Source organism: Natator depressus, chromosome 3 (assembly GCF_965152275.1).
Source record: "Natator depressus isolate rNatDep1 chromosome 3, rNatDep2.hap1, whole genome shotgun sequence".
NCBI classification, from domain to species: Eukaryota; Metazoa; Chordata; order Testudines; family Cheloniidae; genus Natator; species Natator depressus.
In genome coordinates this window covers 90,236,026-90,257,919 of record NC_134236.1, presented here as the reverse complement: position 1 = coordinate 90,257,919, position 21,894 = coordinate 90,236,026, and the positions used below count along the sequence as shown (strand labels likewise).

The window sequence follows — 21,894 nt, the reverse complement described above, 5'->3', positions numbered from 1 at the left end:
AACCATTTCTAACTCTATCCTTTGTACTTGAACTCACTTAAAATCCAAACTCCTTTGGTTAATAAACTTGCTTTACTTTTAATCCAAACCCACCCCTGGCTGTGTTTGATTTAAAGTGAATATCAACTCCAGTCAATGTGGTAGGCTGCTGGGTAGTCTATCTTTAAAGAAACAAATGAATCTTGATATCTCTCTGAATGGTCCAGGAAAGGGCTAGGTATTGGAAAGCATGCAGTTTGGGGAAAATTCAGGACTAGGAGTGTGTTTGGGTCACCGCTGCATGGGGTAATTGAGTGACTGAGACTAGAGTGGGGCTGTTCTATTGTAGGCTGGCAGCTGGGGTCAGAGCTCTTAACGAAGGCTGCAGAGCAGACACTCAGGATACTATATGTTTGTCTGCTGACTGTTGGTGTCCAGGCTGTCAGCCACAGCCTCAGGGCAGTTAAGGCACCCAGGTTTATAGGTCATGTGAAGACACAACCCCTGACTGGCCTGGATTGCACCCCAGAACATGACAGTCTGTAACACCTTTTCACATCTTAGAACTGGGGTACTATGGTGATGTGCAAATACGTGTAAGAAGGAAAAAAATTGCAGGTTTAAAATCTTTAATGTGCACAGAATGATGGATTTTTATGAATACTGGAGGCAAAATGTATTTTCATTCTCTTTAGCGCACTTTCACCTCTTTCCAACTGGAAACCAGCCTATATGTCATCATTAATATCCCAGGTGAACGTGGAAGACAGGTCTTTCATTTTCTCCTTAAAAACATTGTCAAACCTTTCGCTCTGTGCCACAGTCATTGTGTTCTTCCAGTCTCCAACGGTCCCTGGGGCAGGAGACACAGAAGAGGCATTGGTGGTTAGATGCTCTGCTGCCACTTGGACATTTGATTATAATTTGAATATCGCTTGTGCGGGTAAGAGGCTGTGAATGCTGCTAGTTGGGTGCAGTTCCCTCTCTCCTCAGTTTCTTCCTCTCTCATCTCCCCAGAACGTAGCTCTCTAGGGCTTTGGTGGAACATTTCCAGTCCTGAAGGTGTGGGTCAAATAATAACTTTGACTGCAGTGCAATTAGTTTGACCCAGTATTTCTAGACAATGTCACTAATTTTGTTTGAGGAACCAGTGGTTTTATACATCTCAGTTATCATCTTCCTGTACTGATTTATTTCACTGCAAATTTTAGAAGAAAAGGAAGTAGTTACTATTAAGAGAAATATGAGCTTCTCTGAACATCCTTTTCAGGCAATGCTTGTACTTAAGAGTTTGCAGTGGTTCTCTCCCTTTTCCATACCACAGTGCCCACTACCATCTAGCTGGGTCCCCCTCCTATTCAGCAGTATAAGAAGACCACAAACCCCAGACATCTATTCACGACTCTCCTGTATAAGGGCTACAACATGAAATATACCCCTCTCCTCTCAGCCACAAGAATTGACCCACAGATTTTATTTCTTTGGCTAATTTCATACTCTAAATAACCCCTGGAAGCTGTAGAGACAAAATCAGTTCCGATACTCACCATGTGTGAAGTTTCCCAGAAGCATTAGACAGAAATGCTTTCAGTTTTCTCTAATGTTCACATGTTTTAATTTCTCGAAGACGACCCTTCCCTTTTACAAGTGGCACAAAATGAATGTTACCCTCCACGAGAGCTTATTGAACATTTTCATTTTTAAAATATATGGACACTGTTTTCTCACAGATCAAAAGACAGCTGCACTACTTTGCTCAGCAAACATTTAAGACATTGCATTGAGCAAAGGAGTGCAGCTCTCTTTTAATCTGTGAGAAATGGTGCCTGATGCATTGTCACACAGCGATACACCCTCACTCAGCAGTCCTAGTGCCCCAAAGCCAATTGTTTCCTGGGGACAGAAAGTTGTGATTGGAAGTCCTAGGCAGCGAGCTTCAACACGTCCTGTGCCAGGATCTGCAGGACTAAATATTTATTAGATTTGGCTGCTTCTGCCTTACCTTTGCGAAGAAAATGTCCTTTGCCTTGTTCCAGGAAATTGCCTAGCGTGGACTCATAGTTTGCCCTGGGATCAGTTTTCATTTTATCAAATGTAGCATTTTCCACAACAGTGTCCAGCTCTTTTTCATTTAGCTGCTTTCCTAAGAATCTGCAGATTTTCAGAACAGCTCCTCTGAGATCCTGAAATGAACATTATTTCAAAGTAACAGTTTCCCAAATAAGGAAAATAAAAGAACTAACTCAATAAAACGATAGAGTAAAGGGTAATGGGATACTTAAAGAAAGGGAAACTGAGCATAGGGATATAGCACTAAAGAATAAAGCTGGCTTCTTATTTGGGACCATCAGTCTTACTACACTACTTCATAAGCAAGATTTTAATTCCCTCTAAGAGGCTAAAGGAGCATTAAAAACTGACAGGTGAGTAGCAAGTTAAGCCACTGCAAATTCCTTCGTCATTAGCCAACCCATCCTCGTGGCCTAATGAAGAGAGAAAAGGCTCATTTCTGTGACTGTGATTACAACTGCTAGCACCATGTAAGACAAAGGTTGTCATAATTTTCTGGCTATCTGTATTTTGGTCTGTCTGTGGCAACCTATTTTGGAAGCAGAAGGACCCCTGTTGTGTCCAGTTCTGGAGTCCACAATTCAAGAAGGTAGTTGATAAACTGGAGAGGGTTCAGTGAGTAGTCACAAGAATGTTTAAAGCTTTAGAAAACATGCCTTCCAGTGACAGACTCAAAGAGCTCAGTGTATCAATGGCTGTTAGCCAGGATGTGCAGGGACGGTGTCCTTAGCCTCTGTTTGGCAAGAGCTGGGAATGAGTGACAGGGAATGGATCACTTGATGATTACTTGTTCTGTACATTCCCTCTGCGGCACCTGACATGGGGCACTGTCAGAAGACAGGACGCTGGGATAGATGGACCTGTGGTCTGATCCAGTATGGTTGTTCTTATGTACTTCTTTAATTTAACAAAGAGAAGGTTAAGAGGTGACTTGATTATAGTCTACAACTACCTACATGGGGAACAAATCTTTATTAATGAGCTCTTCAGTCTAGCAAAGAAAAATATAACACAATCCAAAGGCTGGAAGTTGAAGACAAACAAATTCAGACTGGAAATAAGATGTACATTTGTAACAGTGAGGGTAATTAACCATTGAAACTATTTACCAGGAGGTCATGGTGGATTCTCCACCACTGACAACTTTTAAATCAAGATTGGATATTTTTCTAAAAGATCTGCTCTACAAATTATTTTGGGGAAGTTCTGCGGTCTGTGTTATACAGGAGGTCAGATAAGATGATCACAATGGTCCCTTCTGGCTTTGGAATCTATGAATATTTATATCAGGAGCTGGACCTCTTAATGGGAAGGGTCTTTCCTCGCTTTGTTAATCAGCCTTGCTGGTACTATCAACATGCTTCCTGCTGAAGTCAGCAGAGGGGATGCTGCTGCATCTCTACCTATTTAGCTAAGAGGTGCACTCAGATACTCCAGACCTTGTTTAGAAAGTGTGATTAAAATCAGTTTAAAATGGATTTAGTTCAACCAGAACAAACCCATGTATGGACACTCAAAGTAGTTTAAACCTGACCTCTGCGAAGCTAGGTGAAGTTGTTAAGGAGCCAAAAGCTAGCTGAGCTGGTAGAAAAGTGAAAAACACTAGTTTCTAAAAAAAATTGAAATTTTGAAGAGTTCTGTACTTTTCAAAGATTTCACATCAATATCTTAATTGAAAACATCAAACTAATTCTTAAAATATTTTATTTACTAAAAACCTAGTTTTGAATAGATATTGCAATAACATATCATTTTTCGCAAAAAATTACAAGAAGATCTTCAGTTTTGCAAAAAAAAAGAGGCCATTTTGACAAAACATCTTTTGTTCTAAAAGCAGTTTGAGATGTTCTAAAATGTAACAAAACCTCTCCTTTCCCTTTAGGATGCCTCATGGGATGGGTTGTGTAGCTGCCATCCTGCTATGCAGGAAAAGAAATGAAGTAAAGCAAGATTATTATCTTTTCTAAGTGTACTCAGATCCAGCAGATATTCTTCACTGGGAAGCAAATGATACCTCTTGTGACGAAGTGAATTAGGTTCCTATGTGCTATTGAATGTCAACGGGAGTTAAGCGGCTAACTTACTATGGTTCTTCTGAACATCTCACCCTATGGTTCTGATTCTTCCACCCTTACTCACACTGAGAAGTACTTTTTCAAGTACTCACACTGAAATCAATGAGACCAATGTACCTTACTCTGTGAAATCAACGAGACTCTTCACAGAGTAAAGTACAGCTCAAAAAGGGTAAAGGTGGCAAAATCTCACTGAAAAATGGAGGCATTTTATTTTCTGTTTCTTTCAGATATAAAAAGAACGAGGAGTACTGGTGGCACCTTAGAGACTAACAAATGTATTTGGGCATAAGCTTTTGTGGGCTAAAACCCACTTCATCAGATGCATGCATTGGAAAATACAGTAGGAAGATACCCTACCCCATTTTTTCATGTTCTCTCTCTATATGTATCTTCCTTCTGTATTTTCCATTGCATGCATCTCATGAAGCGGGTTTTAGCCCATGAAAGCTTATGCCCAAATACATTTGTTAGTCTCTAAGGTGCCACAACTACTCCTCGTTCTTTTTGCTGATACAGACTAACACGGCTACCACTCTGAAACCTTTCAGATATAAAGTGATTGACTGGTCTCACCTTCTTCATCTCCTCATAGGTGAGGAAGAGAATATTGAAGTCATCCCTGTGGGTGTACCAGCCTCTGATGTGATCGAACCAGGAGCCAGCCAATACTTATGAAGGAGAAAAATTATAGAAATAAACGTTAATGATCTCAAACAGAAAAACCGTTCAATTATTGACATTTTTGCATCCTAATAATCTCCCAAGCATGGCTGCAGAATCGATGGAGCAGACTTCCGTTTTTCAGCTTCTCTTCCCTCTGCTGTTGGGGGGATATCTGGGCTCACAGAGATGTTATTCCAGTTCCTGTTTTTATTCACAGCCTTATTCTGGATTATCTTTCACCTTAAACATGAGATAAAGGACAGGCCAAGTCCAGCTTCTCATCTAGGGATCTGAGGCCAAGTTTTGTCTTTTCCACAAACAGACAGACCATTACATGATAACTAATACACATTGCACTGTTACCTCTAGAATCCACTTGCACCATAGCATGGTACTTACACCCAGCACAACATATTTGCCCTTTTTTGTCCTGGATTATTTACCCATAGATAATATTTTCCATTGCTTTTGATGGATTAGTGATCACAAACTTAGAATTAAATTGATAGATTCCTAGATTAATAGATTCTCTGGCCAGAAGGGACCATTGTGGCATCTAGTCTGACTTCCTGTATAACGCGGGCCATTAAACTTCCCCCAAATAACTCCTAAACATATCTTTTAGAATAACGTCCAATCTTGATTTAAAAATTGTCATTGATCGAGAATCTACCATGACCCTTGGTAATTGTTACAGTGGTTAATTACTCTCACTGTTTAACATTTATGCCTTATTTCCAGTTTAAATTTGTCTCGCTTCAACAGCCAGCCATTGAATTGTATTATACCTTTCTCTGCTAGATTGTTCCCCATGTAGGTACTTACAGACTCTAATCAAATCATCCCTTAAACTTCTCTTTGTTAAAATAAACAGATTGAGCTCTTTGAATCTTTTGCTAGAAGGCACATTTTCTAATCCCTTAATCATTCTCATGGCTCTTCTCTGAGCCCTCTCCAATTTATCTGCATCCTTCTTCAATTGTGGGCATCAGAACTGGACACGATATTCCAGCAGTGGTCACACCAGTACCAAATACAGAGGCAAAATAATCATGTCAGTGTTGATGCCCAGGGTGAAACTAATCTCTTCCATTCCTCTCTGTCATTTGATACTACTTCCATCCACTCGATGGTGTTATGATCAACCATTCTCATCTCCCTGTGAAGGGTTCTTTTTAAGGTCTCCTGGGCACCCTCATTTCCCACCCTTGTTTCCTCTTGACGACTTCATGTGCGACTCTGTGTGTTGGCATCTGAAGTGCATGCCCCATATAGTCCAGTCCTTCCTTCTAATTCTAGTGGAAATAAGCTGCTGGCCAGTGATTTCTTGGTTATATTTCTTGGTGATGACGTCTCTCCATCCAACGTCCAGAATCTTTGTAGGCGCCTATTTTCAAAGACATCTGATTTTCTGTTGAACATTTTAGTAGATCTTTAGCTATCAATGCCATACGTTAGCACAAAGAGGTTAGTTGAAAATTCTCAGTTTTGCGTTGTTGCCGTATATCTTTGATGTCCGTGTGTTGTGGAGTTTAGTGAATGAGGTGGATATTTTCTTAACCTTATTGTCACATTATTCTTGATGTTCCTGTTGACTAGAATGGTACTGCCCAGGCTGATGGATTGTTCCACTTTCTTGATGTATTTGCCTTCTAATATGAAATTACCGCTTGACATCTGAGTTTCAAGGATGTCTGTAAGTGATTCTGAGCCCTGTTTGACCTGCAGGTTTTGCCAGGTTGTCTTTCTTTCTTTGTAGCTTTTCCAGGGTATTGCTCAGTAGTGTCTCAGTCTAGGTCTTCTAAGCTTTTGCCATCTGGGTACCAGGTTTTCTGTTACTAACACACTTCTTCATTATCCTTTCTATGGCAATGCCAAACAAGAGCAAAAATAAAATGTGGCCCTGTTTCACATAAGTGTCCACAATGAACCACTCTCTTGTCAGGTTGTTCACTCTGATAGAGCAACCTTGCATCTCTGTACATGGCTGGTATGGTGTTGATGGATTTAGAGGGAATTTCGCAGGACTGAAGAATATTCCGCAATGCATGCCCATGCTGGCTGTCAAATACCTTTTGAAAGTCAATGATATCAATGATGGAGGATACCTGGAATTCACTGAATTGTGCTTGGTGTATGACTTAGTTCCTGCAAGCACCCTGTTCCCTTCTAGAGACATACACAAGGAACCATGGAATTTGACAGATGGCAAAACAAAAAAGGAAAACAATTGCATCTGCATGAGTTGGAGATTCAGCTCATCTGTCCAAGATGCAAGGGCACATCAAGCCACAGATGACAACAGCAACCAAAACCTTTGCATTGCCAAACTGAAATTAAAACTGAGAAAGACCAACGTTAAACAGAAAGCGGTAAAGAAATCAATAATCTAAAACTGAAAACAAAAATGTGCTCTGAGAAATTCCAGCGTGAACTATGGAACAGATTTGGGGTGCTGACAGAGGCAGAGGAAGGTGAGCTAGAGATTGGACCTGAAGAAAAATGCACAGTGCTCTGAGACAACGTGATTCAAGCTGCAGCAGTCACAGCCTGGTATCAGCACACACACAGAGCAAGGACTGAATAAGCCAAGAGACCTCTCATCTCAACAAGGAAAGAAAAGCACTGAAAGGAAAACTCCTGAATGCTAAGACAAATGAAATATTAGAAGAAGCAAAGGGAAAGTACAAGAAAGCAGACAAAGCAGTGAGAAGTGCGGACATTTCAATACAGGAAATGGGCCAATAAAAAGCCAAGATGAAAAAAGGCTTATAACTGAGGTGTAACAGAAAGACACATGGGCAGAGCATGTCAGACAAGTCGTCAACAGACTCAGCCCCAGATATTGATGAAACATGTGAACCTAAACTACTTGGCATTAACACTGATGCAACAGAGATGTCAGCAATACAGGCTGCAATTAAGGAGCTGAAAAACAACAAAATGGCAGGAGATGATCAAATGACAGCAGAAAAGCGAAAAGAACTGGACCCCACTACCCTAATAAAACTGACAGAACGGTTCCAAGTTCTGGGGAGAAGAGACCCCTCCTGACAAGTGAAAACATGGAATCGTTGGCAGAGTACCTAAAAAGGGTGATCTCACTGACGGCAATAACTGGAGAGGAGTCACACTACTCTCTGTTGTAGGGAAAATCATCTGTAGTGTGATTCTAAACAGGACAAAAGAGGCAGTGGATTGAAAGCTTAGGGCAGAAGAGGCTGGATTCAGGCCCAAAAGCTCCTATGCAGATCAGATAGTCATACTAATTCCCATAATAGAAGAATGTGTAGAATATATTTTACTATGTACTGAAATTTTCAGTGTGCCATAAGCTGCCTTAGTGAGAATGTTGCATTTTCAGATATATTAAGAGAGATGCCAGGAGCTAGATAGGTTACAGCTGAGTCTTTTGGCTCTTTGGAAGCTAGAAATAGTGGTTTGGGATTGCGGAATAGGCATAATAATTGTGGAAAACTACTAAACCAGAAAATTAATTATAGAAAACTACTTCTGTGTGTTCTCTGTATAGCGCTCATCCTCATCTCCTCCCCGGTGTTATTTGAGTGTCTAAGTGGAGTTGAAATGTGTTGAAATCGTCATACGTTTCAGAGTGACCATCCAGTTGAGATACACGAGGCTCCTTGCACTTTATTGGTGCAATGCATGTGCCTATGCAGCCCCCCTGGACTACCTTTGCACAAAATCTCTATTGTGAGCTGTGAATGATACTGCATTTATTGCAACCTTAGACCCCAGGTTGTGAGGTGGGGGCCAGGATTTTGAGCAGCTCCACCGTCTAAGTAATTTACCCACTCAGATAGAAGAAAAGGAGTACTTGTGGCACCTTAGAGACTAACAAATTTATCTGAGCATAAGTGAGCTGTAGCTCACGAAAGCTTATGCTCAAATAAATTTGTTAGTCTCTAAGGTGCCACGAGTACTCCTTTTCTTTTTGTGGATACAGACTAACACGGCTGATACTCTGAAACCACTCACATAGGTTACTCAGGCTGTGGTCAGTGAGCAGGGTTTGGCCTTTTAGCAGTAAATGAAACCTTACCTTTCCCAGCTAAAAACCTCTCCAGAAAAATATTAAAATCTGGTATTGTCTCAAGTAGGACTGAAAGGCTGGAAAAATGAAAATAGGAAACCACAACGTCCTTTGGATTTCTGGCTACATAAATAACCTGCAAGGTAAAAAGAGTGACAGTCTCAGGTAGATTAAAGGGACACCATTAACCTACAAATCAGTGTTTTATAAAATTGCTATTGCTGCAAGTAACATTAAAATCATTATATCTGAAAAGGGCTAGAATAAGTACTTTAGTAAGTAGTTTATCCTGCTTTAAATGAATGGGATTTTATGTGTCTTTGCCAGCATTTCCTGTACATTCAGTGGCGTTATTGCTCTTCCTTAATTGTAAAGACCATCATACACATGCATAACTGTCTACATATGATAATACCCTTGACCTCAAGGAGATTACTCACTGTTGTAAGGTTATGCACATGAGTAAGTGTACTTAGAATCAGGTCTTCAAGTTATGTCCAGTTATTTATATGGGTCTTTCACACAGCAAGAGAGGAGCAAAACCATTTAAAAATCATGGGAAATGTGACAATAAGCAGCACAAAAATTAACAGGGAGTGCAGTTGCAGTGTACTATCTGAAAAGAATGTAAACTTGAATAAATACATTTGATTTTGAGTTCCTTTTTAATACAAACACAGTTAAGTGAGAAACAGATATCTATTTGTGTGTATTGTGTTTGGTATATTACTAAAGTATTTCAGTGAAAACTTCAACTAGAATCCTAGTAAGCATGAATTTACTGCTCTTTCAAAAAAAATTGCAGCTGGAGATATTTTTAGAGAATTATAATGGATACAATGTTTAAAAAGCAATGCTAAATTGCTGAACAGCACAACCAATTTCTCCAACAATTTGGAGCTGAGAATTTCTGAGAATTTCTGGAAAACCACACAGACAGCTGAGCCATATGGTGGTGCACAGGAAGAACAGCCAGCCAGAAACCATGAAGAGAAAAACTCCCTGCACCATCAACATGGTCTTAAAATTGTGAAAACCTTCATAAGCCCTGTAAAATATACATAAGCAATACTAGATTTCCCAATGTCTGTAGTTAAAATTGTGCTCTGTGCAGCTTAGGAGATGTTCTTGTTCCATTTACTTTTACCGTCCCTGTAACTTTAAGGAGTCTTTCTGCATGGGAAACGGGGCTGAGCTAAAAAGCCAATCAGGAGGAAGGTTCCTATGGATTGAGAGGTTGCAGTGATGGAGCTCATGTGGTGCAAGCTCTGCACCGTGCATCTGCTCGTCTTATTATAGGTGTTACTGCAACAGAGAGAAGGAAGCTGCAAGGGTGATTGTGAAGGGAGTCTCATGGGGAAGTGGGTGCACGGCACATGCCACCTTTCATGGGAGATCCAGGTAGCAGTGTAAGAGATTGGCATCGCTCCCACAAGGCAGTTCTCACACTTTCTCTACAATTACATGGATAACATAAGAGCATACAGTTCCATAGCTACATACATCACAACAAAACCACTGTAATGTACAATATAAAATGCAGACTGTAATGATCCTAACCCATCAATAATGCCCCTTTTAGGGTGAGCTGTCATGATGAGGAAGAAGCAGCTCCGTTTCTTGGCCCAGAGGTCAAGCACAACAGTTCCATGAAAAATGGGATCTCCACTGAAACTGGACACTGAAGTCCTGAGGTCTTGATTGAACTTGTTTTCCCCCCTTTGGCTAGGTCTAAGGACATGGAATGGGGCTTTGGAGGAAGTGAGCCCCATCTCCATGCAGGGGAAATTTGCTTTTGGAAGGGTGATTGTGGGGAGGGCAGACAGTCTGGCCCAGAGGATTTAGACTGATTTATTCGTGAAAGCTACAAGTTTTTCTGGATAATGTTAATTAAATTATAAAAACAGTATCACCTACTTTTGCTCTTCTGTTCCTCAGATCTCTTGGAACTAAATAGTAAGGCAGGTGAGTAGCAAAGAGACGAGGTGATGGACGATGGACATTATCGATATTATGTATGTTATACTCCAGCCATGGGACTCTGTCTATTATTTTCATATTTTCTGTTCCATCTCGATGGCCTTCATGATAAATCAAGCTCAAAATATTCTGAGTCCACACAGTCCCTGGGAAAGAAAATAGCCTTCTTTGAAACAGCTTTGATGCTAATTTGATTTGTAATGTCACGTAATAATCTGCCGTAATCACAATCTCGTCAAAACTGTGTCTCATTTTACTTTATAAATGAAGTACAAAAATGTGTCTTAAAGGGAATCCATTAATGCAGCAGGGGTGGGAATCCAAACAGCATTATATTTTTGTACATTTTAGTATAAAAAATCCTGTATCTATCTATGTGCTGGTCAATAACTAAATCTTCAAATATTTTTACCTAGGTTATTCAGGTTCCCCATGGAAACGGTGATTACGACACACAGTTTTTCTCCCTCTGATGTAGCCTCAGTGCTGCAGCACGACTGTCCATTCCAGTAATAACCAGTGGATTCACTGGCCCTACCCAAAGCACCCTGTATACTATTGTTCTGAGAGTTTTTAAGTTCCCCTATTCCACTCCCGCAGTGGAAGAGCATCAGTGCTACTTCAGGGCTCATGCAGAAGGCTCACACTGGTCTGTCCTGTCTGTGCATGTTACATGACCTGTCAGCGATACAAGGAATTCTCTACTAAGAAGGGCCAAGGGTACTTTAGTGACCAGAACTGGACATGCCAAAAGCTGTGTTACAATGTTTAGTATCCAATGGGGTAAAGAGTCCTTCTCTCTGAGCTCCTCACAGAGGAGTTGGTTCTGCTATATTATAACTCTTCAGCTGCAAGTAATTCTCAAACCTCATAGGCTGGAAGAGGTGCTATTCTTGTTTGAAGAAAATATATCACTGCAAAGTCTGAGAACAAAAATGCTGATCACCTGAGTACAGGTAGTTGGTAGTTCACCTTGAATACTCTGTGACAGGCCTGGGATCAATCTGGGGCGGCGGGGGTGTTTAGAAGATAGCTGTCTCAGGGGAGTCTGAGGTTTTGTATTTGTGTCTAAATTCATTAGTCTGAGCACTCACACCACCTTCCCTTTCCATGAACTTATTGTTTCCAAAATATTGCTGACATAAATGTTTACACACAAAGGAGAATAAAAATATTGGTCGACTACAGAAAGAAATAGATGCAGTTTATTGTAATACATATTTGTGCATAGCTTTGGGCAATATTTGCCCAGTTCAAATATACTTTGCAGATTACCTCTGAAGCTTTAACCTTCTGCCATTGCTTAAACATAGGGATGAAACTGAGATAATGTCTCCAATAAACTATTGGCAGTTAATAGATTTTACACTGCTACCACCAAAAATAGGTCATAATGGTGGTCAATAAGCTCGGCGGAAGAGGCGGGGAGGGTCAATAAAGGTTTCAGACAAAAATCAGATATGATTTTCCTAAAGGGAATCGAGCAATCAGTCTTACCTGATTTTGGATAAGTAACTACAAATACATCACTGTCTCTGATTTCAAAATCCTCCAGTGAATCTATGTATTCAGGTGTAGCAAGGTGTGGTTGGAAATAAATTCCTTTATGTTTGAACAAAAATTCTTCTGATGGCTCCATTGTTAACTCCGTTTCACTCATATGTCAAGAATCTGCAGGTTAGAAAATATAATTTTATATCCTTTTTATTTTAGTGTTATCTATCCTTCAGGACAAAACTTTCAGGACAACATAAACAAAACAGATCCCTTTTTGATAGCAAAATGTATATTAAGAAAAACAGCAAACTGAATGACAGCATAGAAATGGCACTTTTAGGGACTGGCATGAGAACAGAATATCTTTGGCAGGTAAAAGTGCTGTGTAATATGTTGTCTTTGGGTTCTTTACTTGTACAAAGTGTCTGGTATTGTCAGGCACCAATATTGCTTTCATGAATTATCTAATGCCAGAGAATCCATGTCAATGGGCACTTAAAGTTCGAGCTACTCAAGGAGCTCACCACGAAGTTCAGTGCTTTCTATGAGCGATGACTTAGTCCTTGTGCACAACCAGAGGAACAAGGCTGCATTCCAGTTAATTTTGTGTCTGGAATTTTGTTCACACCATCTTATTATTTCTGATTCTCTCTCTCTCATATTTCCCTGTTCAATATGTTTCTCCCAGTCCCTTCTTGTCTAGTAACATAAGTTCAGGAAAATTGGAGGGAGGGAGAGGAAATTTCTTTCCTCTCAAGAGTTTTCTTTGATAATTTTATTTTTGGCCATTATATTTTATAAGGTCCCTAACCTGTCAATCAGTGACATCATGCCACATACGTGCCAGTGGAGCACATTGGCTACGTCCTTCCAACAGAGAGTAGAGAGACAATGAAATTGGTGTAAAATGACCGTCTAGAGGATTTCACTTCATAGTTTATCAGAATAAGTGAATTGATACCCAGGTCTCTCTCTTTGAGGCTTTCCAATAAAAGATGTCTTTTTTGTGGTATACAACTAACAAAGACGAGTAGGTGTGTGGGGAAAAAGCCCTTGTTAGTGTCATTAGACAGCATACAAGGCTCAATAAGAGTAATTGCACGTGCAAGGTCAGTGACATGACTTAGGCCTGGCCTGCACGACAGACTTAGGCTCCACGTAAGGCGGCTTATGCAGAGGCTATATTTTTTTCCATGGGTGCTCCAGCCCCGGAGCACCCACGGAAATGGCACCTATGAGCGTATGTCAAACTAATTCTGTCAGTGTACAGACGACAGCCTTGCTCCCACCAGCGTAAGTGCCCTACGCCACTGACCTCATAACTCCACCTCCAGGAGAGGCGCAGGGCTTATGTTGGTGTCGTTAGGGCGATGCAGAGTCTGTGTAGCACTGTGTTCCTTACATCCGCTGTTGGCTGTCATTCTTGTCAATCTGACAGCTTTGACAAGAAAGGCTGGTAGGCTCCTTGCTGTAAATCCAACGCCCAGCTCACAACTTAGGCTGTCACCCCACGGCAGGTGTGGGGCTTCAGCTGGAGCCCAGCTGTCACCTGGGCTCCCCGCTCTGAACCAGGCTGCTGCCCGGGTTCCCTGCTCCCCACACTGACCCAGGCTGCCACCCGGGCTCCTGACTCCACACTGGGAGCCCAGCTGCTGTCTGGGCCCTCGGTGCTCTGCTCCCTGGGCTCCTGGCTCCCTGTTCCCCAGATGGCAGCCAGCGAGGAGCAAGGAGTCTAGGCAGCAGCTGGGCTTGGAGCAGGGAGCTGGGAGCCTGGGAAGCAGCTGTCCTTGGAGTGGGGATCTGGGAACTTTGGCGGCAGACGGGTTCCCAGCAGGGAGCTCCCTCTGGAGCTGAGAGTCCGGTGCTCTCAAACCTCCACACTCCCCCTCTTAACTTAGAGCAAGTTCTCCTGGTAAGGACGTGCCCCACAGACAGAAGGAGGGTAGTGGGGACATAAAAAAAGTGCAGCAATTACTGCAGTGGTGGTATATCGACGTAAGTTTGCCGCGTGGTCATGGCCTTAGTTGTTACCAAGCAGGAGGTGCAGTCACTGGCCAGGAGATTACAGTCCTGCTCACAATCTCTCTCATCCAGCTGTTTCAGCTTCAAGGAGCAGCAAGTTGAACAACACTGGGTGTTTTATACATTTGCTGGTGGATGGGGTGACCTGGTTCTTCTTGGCAAAGCTGATGCAGCCCAATCCGAAAGTGACCTGCACTCAGGGGTGAAAGTAACTTAAGGGACTTTCTGGTATGCAGAGCTGGGGTCCTGAGCAGGGACAGGGGGGACTCAACCAGAAGGGATGGGGCCTCAGGCGGAAGGGGCGTGGCCTATAAATCCCCATGCCCTTTAAATCGCCACTGGTAACCTAGGGCTCCAGCAGTGGGGCTCCAGTGGTGATTTAAAGGCCCCAGGCTCCTGGCTGCCGCCGCTACCCCAGGACTCTGACAGCCGGGCTCTGGCAGCGACTTAAAGGGCCAGGGGCTCTGGCCACTGCCACGAGCCCAGAGCCCTTATAAATTACTGATCTGGGGAAGCTGCCCCTGCCCAGGGCTGGATTACCCAATTGTCAGACTAAGCAGGTGCTTAGGGCACTAGCAAAGCGTGGGGGACCAAAAATAAGAGATTTTATTTTTGGAAAAAATTTGATATTTGATATTTCAGAAAACGCATCAAAGTAGTCATCATTGGAAAAATCAGAACTTTGTTAGATTCCTTACACTCCACTCCACACTCTTCCCCCATTTTTCTGTTCTCTTTTTATTACTTATCCCCACCTAAACCACGGAGGCATCCTCCTAACATAGATCAAAATAATGCGAGGAAATCAGATTCTGTCATGTATTGTAATAAATTTATGGTTTATTATTGATATATTCTTCTGAGTTATACGTACTTGATTCGCTTTTTTCTTTCTTATATATATATATATATATATATATATATATATATATATATATATATATATATAAGTAGTGTATGTTGTGTAATTTCTTTTTTTTTTTAAGTTCAGATAACTGAGATAAGGGGCAGGATGAAACGTAACCAGCTGAGTGGAGCACAGAAACATAATCTAGCAGAAGAAAAAAACAAAAACTAGTGAAATTTTCCAAAATCTTCCAAAGCTGACATCATTTTTCAAAGCAAATCCATCAGAAGCAACATCTTCTCTCAGTAGCACAGACATCGTTCCAAAACCTGTAGGTGTTTCAGAGACTGACCCTTCTTCTATTGGTGAAACAAACACCATTCCAGAACATGTGGATGTGTCAAAGACTGTAACTGATCATCCTACTCCTGGTGGTAAAACAGACATTGTTCTAGAAGGGGTGGATGTGTCAGAGACTGAACTGCTCATGCTGTAAATAATAGGAGAAAAGATCATGATATGTGGGTTGATTTCAGTACCGATGATGTAGCTTACTGGGTAGATCGTGGACCAAATGACTGGCAACACCACACTGGGCCATTTGAGAAATCACGTCGGACTTTTATCTGTGACAAACAAGCAAGATATTGTCCACAAAAGATATTTTTCAGCATGAAAGCAAATGGTGAGAAATACACTCGAGAATGGCTACTGTATTCACCATCAACAGGGTCTGTGTACTGTTTTGTTTGCAAACTTTTTGCACATAAAACTTCAACATCCCGGTTTGCTGCAGATGGATTTAGTGACTGGTGGAATACTGTTTTAATTGAACAACATGAAAATAGCACTACTCACAGAGATTCAATGTTGACATATTTAAATCGAAGACAGGGCTTTGGACTGACACAAAAAGTGGAAGAACAAATTAAAGGGGAGCGTGAATACTGGCAACATATCTTGCAGTGTGTTATAGCTGTTATTCAAACATTAGCTGAACGTGGTCTGCCTTTCCAGGGATCAAATGACACATTTGGTCATTGCAGAATGGAAATTTCTTGGGATTGTTGGAGCTTGTGGCTCAGTTTGACCCATTTTTAGCAGGCCATATCTCAAAATATGGGAATGCTGGCAAAGGTAACCCATCACACTTATCCAAGACAATATGTGATGAACTCATTGGTCTCATGAGTGGTCTCATTAAGTTCGTTGAGCTATTGTGGATGAAATAAATACTGCTGGGTACTTCAGTTTATCTGTCGACTCTCCTCCTGATCTTTCAGATATTGATCAATTGAGTATTGTACAAAGATATGTGTCTCCCACAGATGGAAAACCAGTTGAACGATTTATAACATTCCTCAATTTGAAAAGCCACACTGGTGAAGAAATGGCAAATCAAGTACTGCATTATCTGTGCCAAGTTTGCAAAATAGATTTCTCAAAGTGCAGAGGTCAATCTTATGACAACACGGCCAACACGTCAGGGCGTTATCAAGGAATGCAGAAGAAGCTTTTAGAACAGAAGAAATATGCCATATTCATACCAGGTACTGCCCACTCTCTCAATCTTGTTGGCCGCAGTGCTGTTGATTCTTGTCCGGTGGCAGTAAGTTTTTTCTCAACAGTCCAGTTACTTTATACATTTTTCTCTGCCTCAACACACCAATGGGCAGTCCTTAAAACATATTTGGGCAATGATCGTGTGTTTAAATCTCTTTCTAATACTCGCTGAGAGGCACATGCAGTGGCAACAAGTGCAGTTCTGGAGTCCTACTCAAAGATTGTGGATGCGTTAGAAAGTCTAGCTGAAGACCAATCACAGAAGGGAGAAACTGTACGAGAGGCAGAAAACATTGCAAACAAGATGCAAGAACTGGAGTTTGTATTCATGTTGATCATGTGGAATGAAATTTTACAACACTTTGACCACACAAGTCAAGCTCCCCAAGAAAAAGAATTGGATTTGAAAACATGTGCAGACCTCTGTCAATCATTAGCAGACCACTTTGAGGAATGATTTTGAAAGATTTGAAGACATATCAAAAGGTATCTTGCCTGATACTAATTACAAAGAAGCCCAGTCCCGCAAGGGAATCAGGAAAAAACAAGCAAATGATAGCTGTGCAACAGAAACAGCATTGAATCCTAGAGACAAATTTCATGTATCTACTTACTATGCTATAATTGATACACTGGAAGCTAATATGAAGAGGAGAGGTGAAGTGTACAAAGAAGTATCAAGGAGATTTTCTTTTCTAAACGATATGGACTTATCTGACGAACAATATTCACAAGGTTCCCAACAGCTAGTTGACTCACACCCTGTTGACTTGAACATGAATCTCTGTGGAGAAGTACGGCAGTTCCACTGTTATATGCGTGCAAAGTTTAATGAAACAGGAAAAATGAAATTCAGTCACATTGATCTTCATGACACAACACTGAAAGACGGAATACGATGTGTATTTCCAAACGTAGAGATCGCACTACGTATTTTTCTAACATTGATGATTACTAACTGCTCCGCAGAACGCTCTTTTTCTCAGCTGAAAAGAATAAAAACCCCTCAGAGAACAACAATGTGTCAGGACAGACTTGATTCACTTTCCCTATTGTGTACGGAAGCAGACATGGTTCATCGAGTCAGCTTCGATGAACTTATCCAGAATTTTGCGATCAGATTTTGCAGTCAGAAAATCTAGAAAGAAGCTGTTTTAATTTCAGCATACATGTAAGTTTTGTGTCATTTCGAAAAATAAAATTTTATTTTACGGTATAGTATTCTTTTTATTTTGAATTACATATGGGGGAGCGCCATAATCTTTTCAGTGCTTAGGGCCTCTAAAGGTCTTAATCCGGCCCACGGGTAAGGTCAGCTGTGTACTGGCTCTTGCCAGTAACCCGTACTGGACCGTACCGGCTTACTTTCACCTCTGCCTGTAGTTCTGGCAAAGAGTCCAACCAGGAGATGAGTCGTGTCCCTTCTCATCATCCAATGAGAAACAAGACATCTCCTGTATGACTTTTGTGACATTATTATATGAACTGGGACCATATAGATGAATCTTGCTACCAAGGACCTGTAATGGCACCAAATCTTGTATAAAGGGGGTTCAAGTAAAGTGTCTAAACCAAGGTTATGGTTTGCTGGTTATGATTATGCCATCGGTATGCATGTCTCATTTCTGTATTTAAAGTCATAGTTCTTGGCTCTATACCGTCTGTATCTCAAACTTGTGCTATGCTTCTTGCTTCTGGAGGGACTTTGCTACAACCTGAAGCTCTGAACAAAGGACTGCTTGACCCATCCCAGCTGTGGATGTACTCCTGAGACTTGATTTGAACCTGCAGTTTATTCCACCACTGCTGCAAGCCTGAACCAAGAACTTTGCCATTACTGTATGTAATACATTCCATTTAACCAATTCTAGCTCTCCTCTCATTTCTCTCTTTTTCCTTTTATGAATAAACCTTTAGATTTTAGATTCTAAAGGACTGGCAACAGCGTAATTTGTATATTGTAACTTGTATATTGACCTGGGTCTGGGGCTTGGTCCTTTGGGATTGAGAGAACCTTTTTCTTTGACTGGGGTATTGGTTTTCATAACCATTTGTCCCCGTAACGAGTGGCCCTGGTGGTGATACTGGGAAACTGGAGTGTCTAAGGGAATTGTTTGTGTGACTTATGGTTAGCCAGTGGGGTAAAAGCAAAGTCTTCTTTGTTTGGCTGCTTTGGTTTTCCTTGGTGTGCAAAGGAACCCCAGCTTGGGCTGTAACTGCCCTGCTTTAAGCAGTTTGTCCTTAATTGACACTCTCAGTTGGGTCCCACCAATGCCAGCATCGTTACAACTTTGTGATGGGGTGTGCACCCCACACCAGCCCTGATAGAGTTGATGAGGGCCTGAGAAGTCGATTAAGTTACCTGGTGTGTGTGGGGGGGGGGCGGTGTGGGGGTGGGTTACATCCACGTACCATTCCTTAAACTTCTTTAAACGTAAGGCAAAAAACACCAGCTCAGTTAAAAACAAAACAACAACAAAGGAACAAGCTGCAGGAGTAAAAAGAGAATGCAGGCAGAAGCCCAGCAACAGATTGGGGGCTACCCAGTTTATTGCACCCAATGCAGCACGTATGATTACCTGCCCTGTGGGCAGGTGGCGTATGTATGCATTCAGTGCAAGGAGCTCCTGGCCCTCAGAGACAGTGTATGGACTCTGGAGACCACGGTGACTCAGCTGGAGGAGTTAAGGGAGACAGAGAAGTACATAGATGAGACTTTCCGGGACACAGAAGAATAGTCCCACCCCTGGTCTGACAGCTTCTGTGCTGTTGAGGAGGATGAAACTCTCAGGGAAGGAGAGCCCTCCCTCACACCTCAACCCCCACCCCTCTGCCCCCTCCTGCACCCAAACTCCCTCCCTCTTCGTGAACCAGAATGTTTGACTTTCCGGCACCCCCCACTCCCCCAACACTCCAGATAGCAAAGCTGTTATTGTATCTCTTTAAACTCAGCCCAAAGCTGTCAAGCTGAGAAAGCAAAAGGTGAGCAGCAAGAAGATCTGGGGAGCGACCAGCTTCATCTACTCGTGCAAGAACCAGTCTTGGGGAGTTCATCATTTTGCTTCCTAAGTGCACACTAGGGGCAGAGCCATACCAATGCGCAGTGCCCAGAGAATCCTTTCTCTTGGGGACCCCATAAAATGTTCAATTTAATACTACATTTTTGGTTTTGCCCAATGAATCTGCTAATCTCCATGTTTCATAATGGAGCTTTTAAATCATATTGAGGAATAATATTTTTTACAGGTAGATGTGTCTATGGAAGAGCACCATGTGATAAAATAGTTGGGTCCTAAGATCAAACAAACCTCAGTCTCCTATATAAATTAGAAATGCTCTCAAATAATGAGATGCTCTCACCCAGCAGGGCTGCAGTCACCTTGAAGATTCTGCCCCTTCCTGCTTTCTGAATGCAATCAGCCCCCCTGCTGACTTTATTACTTGCATTCTTTTTTTCAATTTTTAAAAAAATTCAACTTCCTTTTACCCTTCAGGCTGCACTACAAGCTCTACAGAAGTTTTCAGCTTGATGGACACTGCAAAAGGGCTGGTCTAGGGTGGTCACTCATATGCAGGAGTACAGGAGTTATAACTTTTCTACAAATCTCATATTCCAGCACTGATGTGTAGAATGGAATCAGGCCAGCCAGGTGCAACAGTTGTACTCCTACACAAACCCATTTCTCCCTTAACTTTTCCACCCACCTCTGCTGACACAGCAGGAACTACCCATTGCCAGTTGAAAGCTTCATCGTCATGCTGATACTGTAAAACAAACGATGGCTTAGATTACATTTACTTTCACCAGTCAACTCTTTAACACACACTGGTGTTGTGACTTCTTTGTTGGATAACCACACCAAAAAAAGCATTTGAGGATCAGATTCCCATGCCACTCAGCTTATTGCCAACGAACAGCGATGGAAAATATTTCCACTGCATACAGTTGACTGCTGAAGCTCATAGGATATTCAATTCATTCACAGATTTACTGATGGAGATGTTTTAGTAATATATAAAAAAATAATATTTACCTTCTCTGCTCTATTTCTGCTGCTCCAAGACACAAGCCCACACTCCTGCCTTCCACTTGAATAAACAAGACTGATACTCACTCCTAGAAACAGGAGAATACTTTCTTTACAGCTGGTGTGCAACCTGATTGGAGTTTTATGGGGGTGTGGTTTTTTTCCTTGACGTAAGCAGCGTCAGAATGAGCTCTACCCTGTCATCTGATGGTGAGCTGTGGAAAAGGACTTCAGGGGCTGATCTCCTTTGCATGGGTCACATGTCTATGAACTATTCAGCTTTTTGCAGTCCAACGCCATTGTTTACACGTTAGTTTGAATGGGTCTAGGAAAGCTCAGGTGTGGAGTGGCGTCTCCCAAAGTCCATTGTCAGTGAAGTGTTTCTTGATTGGGCACTTACTGAGAATAGTCCTTTCTCAAGAAGCTGACCAAATGCTTCACTGAGGCTACTTAGAATCAAACAAATGCATAGCCAATATTCATAACTTCAAATACAAAAATGAGACAGACAGACAGCATAATCATAACCAGCAAACTACAACCTTTCCATCGACACGCCACTTGGCCTCCTCTGTACAAGAACTGGTGGAACCATAGGACCCTGGTTGCAACAGTGATCTCTACGGTCACAGTTTATGTCAGTTACGTCACAGCTCTTATTCAGCATTTGTACAACAATAGCTTACGTGTCACCCATTGTTGTGAGATCTTAAAAGAATGAATATGAGACCTTCAAAATCCCAATAATAGAGACTAAACAACATGCTGCTCCGCGGCCAGCCTGCCTATGACTATCATGGCCACATCTGGGCTGTTGCAGGCAATTTTCATTTAAAAATTTCAGTACAGCATCAGTGACTACTTCTTCTACAGCATCAAAATCAACATTATAGTGCTTCGAAGCTTTCACTTTCTCACTCATTTCTGACAGGAGATAGTTTGAGAAATTTTAAGCCAAAAGGAATTTGCAAATGCTGGGAAAGGGATAACAAATAAAATGGAATATTTCATGCAACCTTCTCTGTGGTATTGCTACTGTGATTCCATGGATTTCCTTTTATTTATTTCAGAATTTATTGGCCATCAATGTTACCAGCTGACCTCTTCTTACCA

The 21,894-nt window shown here is 41.7% G+C and overlaps 1 pseudogene; it reads right to left on the bottom strand.

The window, feature by feature from the left end:
* Nucleotides 1-608: 608 nt before the first annotated feature.
* On the bottom strand, nt 609-20,853 carry LOC141984503 (amine sulfotransferase-like; annotated as a pseudogene).
* Nucleotides 20,854-21,894: the final 1,041 nt, after the last annotated feature.